Here is a 9,485-nt window from a genome sequence, read left to right as displayed (position 1 = left end):
TCAATCTGATCTTTTACTACCATCCAATTGCGGCCAATATTGAAGTCCATACAGCATTTGCCTCTGCCTGTTCTAAAACTATTTATCACTCCCCAGACACCAGTGGTAACACTGTGTGAAGCCTGAAGCTTGTTTGCAACATAGCTGCTCCTAGTCTGTATTAATAAATTTTTATAGCATTCTTGATAAGTTTTGAAGGCCTCCTTTAGCTTGAAATTTTGTCTATTATTCAACATTGCACTATGAAATAATTTTAATTTTTCTGTTGCTTCAATAACCTCATTAGTTATCCAGATACTTTTGTTTATATTTTTAGTTTGACTTTTGTGGCTACAGCTGGGCATGTGGCATCAAAATAGTAGAAGTCAGCAGCAAAGCCATCATAGGAAACCTATCATTCTCAAATCATGGTATGTGTGCTAAGATGCAGTTTAGTCAGTTGATGTTATCATTATACATAATTCTTTTGCTTACATATAGAAAGGGCATCTCATTTGCCTGCAATTGAAGCTGTACTGCATGGTGATCAGAGATGGCCAGTTTCAGAACAGCTGTACTGTAGGAAAAATGGGTCATGTTTGTTATTATATTATCCAGACATGTTTTGCTGTTGCCAGTCTCTCTAGCTGGCTCGTGGATAAGTGGTGTCAGATTGAATTCATCTAGTAGGAGGTGTAGCATTTTGGTGTTGGCATAATTGGTTAATAAGTCTATATTTATATCCCCTCTTATTGTAGTATTTGCTATTCCTTAATACAGTATTCACTTTTTTCTTAGCTGGTTCTTACATAAGTTTCCAAATTCCAAAATCATCAAAAAATCAGTAACTTCAGTATTTAACAAATGACAGTTATAGAATTCTGACAAATTAATTTCTTCAGTATCCTCTTTTTCAGTTTCTGTGAGCTCACTTACCTTATTTGCATATTTTGCCTTACCTGTGGAACGTATTTCTTTCCCAATAGATATCACATTAACAAGATAGTACACATCTTTAGGATAGCTACCGATTCCCTCACTAGAGTGTTTTTCTTGTGTGTGTAAGTATTTGTGTAATTTCTGGTCCATTTGTTTTCTGTTTCGTGAGCCCCTAACTTGAGGACCAACAATGGGGCCAAGCTAGTTTTTTGTTTCCTGAATTAATGCCCCATCTTGCTTCCTTGTGTTTCTGTTATCACCTCTATTTCAATTTCTGTTCCAACCATGTTGCTCTCCAAAATGAAAATTGTTACCATTTACTCCATTATGTTCCTTCTGATGATAATTGTTACCATTGTGAGTGCTATTTTCTCTCCTGTTGTGATTATGTTGTGATTATCACTGTGCCAATTTTGATTACTAATGCTTTTAAAATGTATGTGCCTATTGTAATTCCCTGTTTTTTTCCAATACTCTATCTAAGTTATCTAAATATTTCAAAAAGTGGCCTACAGTATCGTCTGGCCCATGGACTAGGTCTCGCTGTACCTAAGCTGGTAACCTCCTTTTTAGAACATCAACCTGGGTAAGTTCATCAAAAGGTTAGCTCAAATGTGCTAATTTTTTAAGCTGATGTTTGCAAAACTGTTTTATACTGATCTGCCCTTCCCTGTAATTTGGTGCATTGAGAAATAAACTTTTTATTTTAGCTTGTTCAGTCTCTGACCAACATTTATATAAAAATCCTTTCCCAAAATCTACATAGGCTGTGTCATTATTAATATACTGATTTGCCCAACTTAATGTTTCACCCTCCAGAAACTTCTTAACAAACTTGATTTTCATAATATCAGTCCTGTCAGACAAAGTTATCTCTGCAATGCTGCAGAAAATCTACAGGATGTGAACTACCTTCACCTGAAAAGTTTTTGCTGAAATGTTGCAAAACATGGTACCCATATTGTTAACAAGATTTCAGTCAGCTACTTCATTAGACAATTCTTCAAATTTTTATACAAAACAGAAACACTACTTTCTAGGGTGCTAGTTTTACTGTTACTTAATTTTACATTTTCTGTGAGTTTGCTGTCTACTGTTTTCATGTGTTCAACAAAACTGCTTTCAACAAGTGTCACTTTTGAGCCAACATTAGTTTCGAAAGTCTAAATCCGACTATTTACGTTTTTGTCAACAGTTCTTATTTCCTTATGCACTTATTAAAAACAATTTTTTTTTTTGACTTCATTGGTCTCATCTTTGACATTTTAACTTCAGTATTAAATTTAAGTTCAATTTCTTTCATTTTGTACTCCAAAGACTCCACTCGATCATCTAACCTTTCAATTTTTTGATCGATATCATTTCACTGAGCTGTCTTTCTACCGATACAAGCAAGTAATGTTCCTATTGAATGACCAATTTCTGTGAACTGATTCTTATTTTCTTGTTTATAACCCATGATCACTCACGTTGTAAGAAACATCTAACATTTATGATTTTAATGAAATATTCCAACACATTTCAAAGCTAATGAACTGAAAATCTAGAAATGCTTTCTTTCGTATCCTGTGCTTCAATTAATCTGTGACTCAACAATCAAATCTCAACAACAACTTGCTAGTTGTGCCATTATTTTAAGTGGTGCACAGTGTCAGATTTTTTCGAACACGGGAATCTTTACGTAACAATTACTTCTCCTTTCGTGGAATACCGCCTTCTTCCTTTTAGTCTGTTTCTTGTACTTGTAACATGTGGCTGTGTTTGATTGTTTTCTACTAAAAGTGTTCAGCATATGTTATGTATTTTATAAGAAAAGTAAGTATTCTTATTGGGTTTTACAAATTGAATGAAGCAATTGTTTAGACAGAGTACATGACATTCCCTGTCAGATATGAAAAAATATAAAACATTTCAGTGAGGAAGTCTTGTCAGAGGAACAGATATTGATGTGGCTAGATGAACCATTAGACAAGGATATTTACACGGAGGGTTTGTCATCAGATACTGACGCATCCTCTGAGCATGAAGAGATCAATGCTGCAACAGATCAGTCAGACAGCGAATCTGATACTTCTGCTACAGCTGTTTCTCAATATACAGATCGTGAAACATTTGTTGGTAAGGATGGAATAACAGAATGGTTGAAGCAACATGCTCCTCCAGCAAAAACTGCCCATCAGAATACTGTAACACAGCTTCCAGGTGTGAAGGGTATTGCAAAAAATTCGAAAACAATTTTGGAATGCTGGAAATTATTTTTACGAGATAGTGTAATTGGTTGCATTGTGGAATACACAAACCAGAACTTGACAGAATGGCACCATATTATTCACGGAGTGCCCGAGACTGCCCACAGACATATTTTGAAGAGTTATCTGCTTTCTTTGGTTTATTATAGCTCACAGGAGTGAAAAAGGCACAGCATCTTAATACTGATGATGTATGGGCCAGAGATGGGACTGCACCAGATTTCTTAATTGCATCGATGAGCAAATGTAGATTCCGCACACTTCTCCAAGCTACACGTTTTGACAACAAATCTACGAGAGCTAAGAGAAAGGAAACAGATAATCTGACACCTATTAGAGAAATATTTGACAAATTTGTGGATTTTTGCAAGAAGAGCTATAGTTCCGGTGCACTGACATTGATAGACGAGATGTTTCAACCATTCCGTGGACATTGCAAATTCAGGCAGTACATAGCAAACAAGCCTGCAAAATATGGCATCAAGGTATATGTGCTCCGTGATGCCAGGACATTTTATACACTAAATATGGAAGTATATGCAGGTAAACAGCCTACTGGGCCATATCAAGTACCCAGTGATGCAGAGACTGTGGCTGTTATGATTGATTCGACTGACTGACAAAACAGGTAGAAACATGAGGATGGACAATTATTTTACATCTATACCATTGCCTAACAAAATGTACGCCAGTCATCAAGTCACAGTAGTAGGTACTCTACAGAATAATAAAAGAGAAATTCCACCAGAACTTCTGGACATAAAGTGTAGGCAACTAAACAGCAGCATATTCGCATTTGGAGAAAAACCAAGCAACCACTGCTTGATTTGCTTATACGTCCCAAGAAAGAAACAGAAACAGAATGTTCTAATGCATGCACAGCGATGATGTTGTAGATACTGACAGTGGTGAAGTGAACAAACCTGAAGTATTACATTTTACAATCTCACAAAAGGAGGTGTAGATGTTGTTGACTATTTTAAATCAGAATATTCTGTTTCAAGAATAAGCAACCACTTGCCTCTTACACTGTTTTTGCAGCTTGTTGAACATCAGAGCAATAAATGCTCAAATGATATATAAGTTAAACACAAATGACTTAATTCCGCGGAGAAGATTCATCACAGAATTGATGCTTACAAAAGCCCACATGATCAAAAACACGTCAATTTCGAGGGTATCACTTCGCTTGAAGGAGAAAATAAAAGATGTTGTACACATTTGCAAACTACCAACAGCTAAATAAGAAAATGAATCAAGAGAAAAAACAAGATGTCACTGCTGCCCTAAAAGAAAGAACAGATTCACACAGCATCACTGCCATCATTGTTCCAGCCCCATGTGTAAAGAACATACAGCGTCGAATATTCTTATTTGCCAGGAGTGCATGTCACAAGAAGCCATATCTGAATGAGATGAGTAAAAGGGAGTGTGGTACACCTTTTATTCATCGCTTGCTATAAATATTACGAAGTGATGTTCACGCAGGTGTTGTAATTGTAATCAAAAAAGTTTGTGAAATCTTTGCATGTTGAAATATTTTTAAGTTTACAAAAATTGCATGTTCCATACAATGTTTATACTAATTTATAATGTTTTGGTAATAATAAAGAAATGATTTATTGTATAAACATGTATTTGTCTGGCATAAAGAGATAAAAAAGGTGCAAGATCTCATTGTTAGAAAAAATCTAACACGGGAGTTATAGTGTGACAACAATATACACGAACAACCACAGGTTAATTTTCAAGTTACGTATCCATTTTTGCCAACTGGTCTTTACTCATATTTGTTAACTGATCCTTATTATCATTGCCCATTTTTATTAACAATGATAGCATGGTACTTATGCCATTATTATCATATCATTTTAATTCATCCGTTAGTTTATCCAGTTTATTACCGACTTTTTCCTGTTCTTGTTTCACTACACTATTTGTCTCCCATGTCCATATTATTCCCTATTGTTCCAGATTCTTCAGTGACTGTCATTATTAATAATTATGCAATGAAGCAACAAAGAAAAAATAAATTACTATTTTCAGTACTTAACTTTGTCCTTGGATGTCAATGTTGTTAGTTGCTCGTTATTGTTGCTGTTTTGTAATTCTGGTTCATATCTGGCCAATCTTTCACACAAAAGTTTCACACTATTTTCTAATATACAACAAGAAAAATAGCCCAACAAGTATTCACATTTCACTTTCAGAAAATCCATATTCTGACCATCCCCACCCTCTCGTTGCCCAAAGTTGGTTTGTTAATGTTTGGAGTAAGTTAGTAACCCAGGTAATCAATAACGTTTTCACAGCACTTGCCTTGCTGAGATAGTGACACACTGCAGCAAGTGACAGGAACAATCAAATTTAAATAACCAGTTCTGTTAACATGAAAATAGTCATCTTTTTTGTTGCTCTTCTTTGTTATGTATTGATGGCTCATTTTTCTTCTCCTTTCTGTGGTTTATCTTTCTATAATCATCTACAGCATGATTGGGTTGATATTTCAATAACAATATGAATTCTGGTGAATTTTGTGCAGAATTACACATATATTTTCAGTCATTTCACTTCAGAATACAAATCAATAAAACGCACATAACTCGTTCTTCATCCTCACACTTCAAACTCACGCAACCAACTGCCCAAAAGAAAAAAGATTTATCTCTAACAATACATAGCAAAGAAATTGCTACAGTATCATATATCAATCTATATATGCAAAACAATCTTTAGAACATAAATTTCATAAATAAAATACAATTAATCATCTATCTTTTTTGAGAAGTCCATAATCATTGTTGTAATTACATTAATTATTTATTAATGTTCGCATTTAAACATTTTCGTATAGCTGTGTAGTAGTGGATTTTTGGTTGTTGTTTCTTCAGTGCTGTATCGTTCACTTCATATGATCCAAGGTCAGTTAGCACATTTATCTCACCATAATCAGTTTTATTACAATATCGTGGCTCTTTATTCACAAACACTGGCAGAAAATCACAATGTGCTGATTGTAATAGACCATTTTTCAAGCTACTTGGAAATAACAGATAGCCTTAATCATCAAGCCAACACTGTGATGCAAGCAATGGTGAATTATTGATTACCAAAGTTCTGTGTTCTGCAAATGTTAATTATCAATCAGGGCATCATTGTTAAGTCAGAGTTAATGAAACAGCTGTGTCATCAGTTACTTATGCTTAAATAGAGAATGAACACATTACATTCACGGGTGAACGGAAAAACAGAGAGGGTGCATCGAACAACAGGGAAAACATCCACTATGTAAATAGCCATTACAATGACTGCAACACTCTGTTGCCATACATTGCCACAGATTGTAATTCAAATCCATGAAAATTTTGGCCCGTCACCAAATGAAGTACTATATGGCTGCAGAACACTGTCAGTCTTTGAGATTTTCAAACCAAAAATGGAAAAGAATGTAGGACTTAGGGGTAGCTCTCACATGTTATGTTTCCCCCTGCCAGTAGTTAGAATTTTTTTTTTTTTTTCAAATTCGTTAGATTCCTAAAATAGCCATTTTCATAATGTATAGTAGAAACATGAAAACTTGAACATCATAGTCAGGCCCAGTTCAATGTAATATTATTACTCAAATTGTTCTTCTGATTATTCTATATCCATTATATAATTAGTTTGGCTAGAGAGCATGTTAATTACATACTATCAGTAACTGAAACCACACAATATGACTCTGCAGATTTATGAGAGTTAACATACATATTTCAATATAATGACCTGTACTGTTCTATAGTACAATATTCCAACTTTCAAGTAACACATTTTATTTTCCTCAAAATTAATTATCTTCTGTGTTAATTAAATTTGAAGTTCAGAGAGGCTGCTACTTTTTATTGTAAATTCTGTCTTAATTAATGTGAGATTCGGGACTTCTATTGCATACTTTTGTTGCCTTAATTTTTCTGCACAATATGTCATACAATATTGACTGATTAAGTCATTAATTAATAATTTCATGTAATCACTCTAATTTGCAATATGATGCTCATTCATATAAACAAGGGGATTCACATTGTGCAAAGATAATAGTTCCACATATGTTTCTAATGTTCTATAACTGGAAATCAAATTAATTGTTGTAATTCATCAAAAATGGTAAAATACTACCTAGATGTTTTTCAGAGCATTATGTAATTTTATAAATAACAGTTTGTTCTTGCACCAATCTATAAGTAATCTAATGTCGCCCAAAACAGCCAGTGTACAGTTCGAAAGTGACTGCGTATTTGACACACTTTCATTGTTGACTCATACCACAATCATTCACATGTTATAAGTGAAAATATGTGTACCAAAAACCAGAAAACTTAAGAACTGTAATGTGTAAAGAATTTTGAATGATTTCTGTTACCCACAGGCAAGAATATGTTGATTAATTTGTGTTGTAATTAGCAAGACTGTGAACTGTTGTGTCACTGTAATCAGTGATTATTTGACATGACGAATTTGATTAGGGGAGGACTTGATTGAACTATCACTGTGCAATCCTCTTTACAGATTGCTATAGGACAGTTTTAATTGTGAACTGTGTCATTTTTAGATAAACATGAACTATTTATTTTGTGCCACAATAAACAATTAACTTCACCACTGTAAGAATGGGAGCCAATTGTGGATAATTGTACCAATGATTTTTTGTAGTGTATAAACTGGTCACTATACTTAATAAGTGAACTTCATAGGGGATAAAGGTGTGTGTTAATAAAACCTAAATATTGGTGTCATGTAATTTTGGAACTAACACCATTTCACACTTTTGTAGACTTTCTGCTTTGGGGTGATCCATATTGGCGCTACTGAGGTGGGACTATGTAATCCATGCAGTTCCATTATGGTATTGGGCACAGAAAGCCAATACAAAAGCTCTTGAACATCTGGAACAAATGTGACAGCACAATAGAAAGCTGCCAGAGTACTGTGTGATGATAGTGAGAAACCCGCACACCCCAAAGGAAAAATGAAGAAACTCATAGTCCAGCATCAAGATCCATATCGCAAAATTAAACTGTTCTCAACAGCGAACATTAAAATAGAGCTACTGATGTGTATAACAGTTGTGAATCTTGGAAATATCCATTCTTTACTGTACACGTGCTTAGCTAAGTGGTAACGTGCTTGCCTTCCATGCAACACGGATGTGGCGAAATGTGAGGAGATAGATGATAATGTATTCTCAGCCATTGTAACCATAGAAAATGAAATGACTCACAGCTGATCAGAAGTTTAAAAACAAGCCAAAATTATGGATTACTTTTAAATCCAATGATTTCTGGAAACTTTTAAGTACACACTGCTAATTCTTTTACTCAATTTAATTTTTTTTAATGATGAAAGTATTGTATTTTAAACTTTTAATTATTGACTATTTCAGAAGAAAGAAAACAATATGCATAAAAATCTATCTTGATTTCCTTTTTATGTTAACAAAGCTAAACATAGGTCTAGATCACACACAAATGTGAAAAAAACATAGTACTGTAATAACAAAATTGTAGATTTACTACTTTTTTTTCAGGAACCTAATTATATCAAACACTAGATATATCAAATGAATTTTGCCTTCCCTAGAGATTTGATATATCAAGGTTTGAGTGAATACAAGAGTCTTGGAGTGATGGGTGGGTATACCACCATAGAGTTATCAGTTGACACTTGAATGTTATTGGTGGATACAGATGTGACTTAATTTAGAGGTTATAATATGTGGGAAAATTTCATTTTGTGATAGGTTAACAATTTTGGGTGATGTCATACGAACTGTTTTTGTCTTGTTAGTATACCAAACTGGTGACTGCTTTCAGAATGAGATTTTCACTCTGCAGCGGAGTGTGCGCTGATGTGAAACTTCCTGGCAGATTAAAACTGTGTGCCCGACCGAGACTCGAACTCGGGACCTTTGCCTTTCGCGGGCAAGTGCTCTACCATAGCGCACACTCCGCTGCAGAGTGAAAATCTCATTCTGGAAACGTCCCCCAGGCTGTGGCTAAGCCATGTCTCCGCTATATCCTTTCTTTCAGGAGTGCTAGTTCTGCAAGATTTGCAGGAGAGCTTCTGTAAAGTTTGGAAGGTAGGAGACGAGATACTTGCAGAAGTAAAGCTGTGAGTACCGGGCGTGAGTCGTGCTTCGGTAGCTCAGATGGTAGAGCACTTGCCCGCGAAAGGCAAAGGTCCCGAGTTCGAGTCTCAGTCGGGCACACAGTTTTAATCTGCCAGGAAGTTTCATATCAGCGCACACTCCGCTGCAGAGTGAAAATCTCATTCTGGAAACGT

This window comes from Schistocerca nitens, chromosome 7 (assembly GCF_023898315.1).
Source record: "Schistocerca nitens isolate TAMUIC-IGC-003100 chromosome 7, iqSchNite1.1, whole genome shotgun sequence".
Lineage (NCBI taxonomy): Eukaryota > Metazoa > Arthropoda > Insecta > Orthoptera > Acrididae > Schistocerca > Schistocerca nitens.
The sequence above is the reverse complement of the archived record's forward strand: the minus strand, read 5'-3'. Positions refer to the sequence as shown.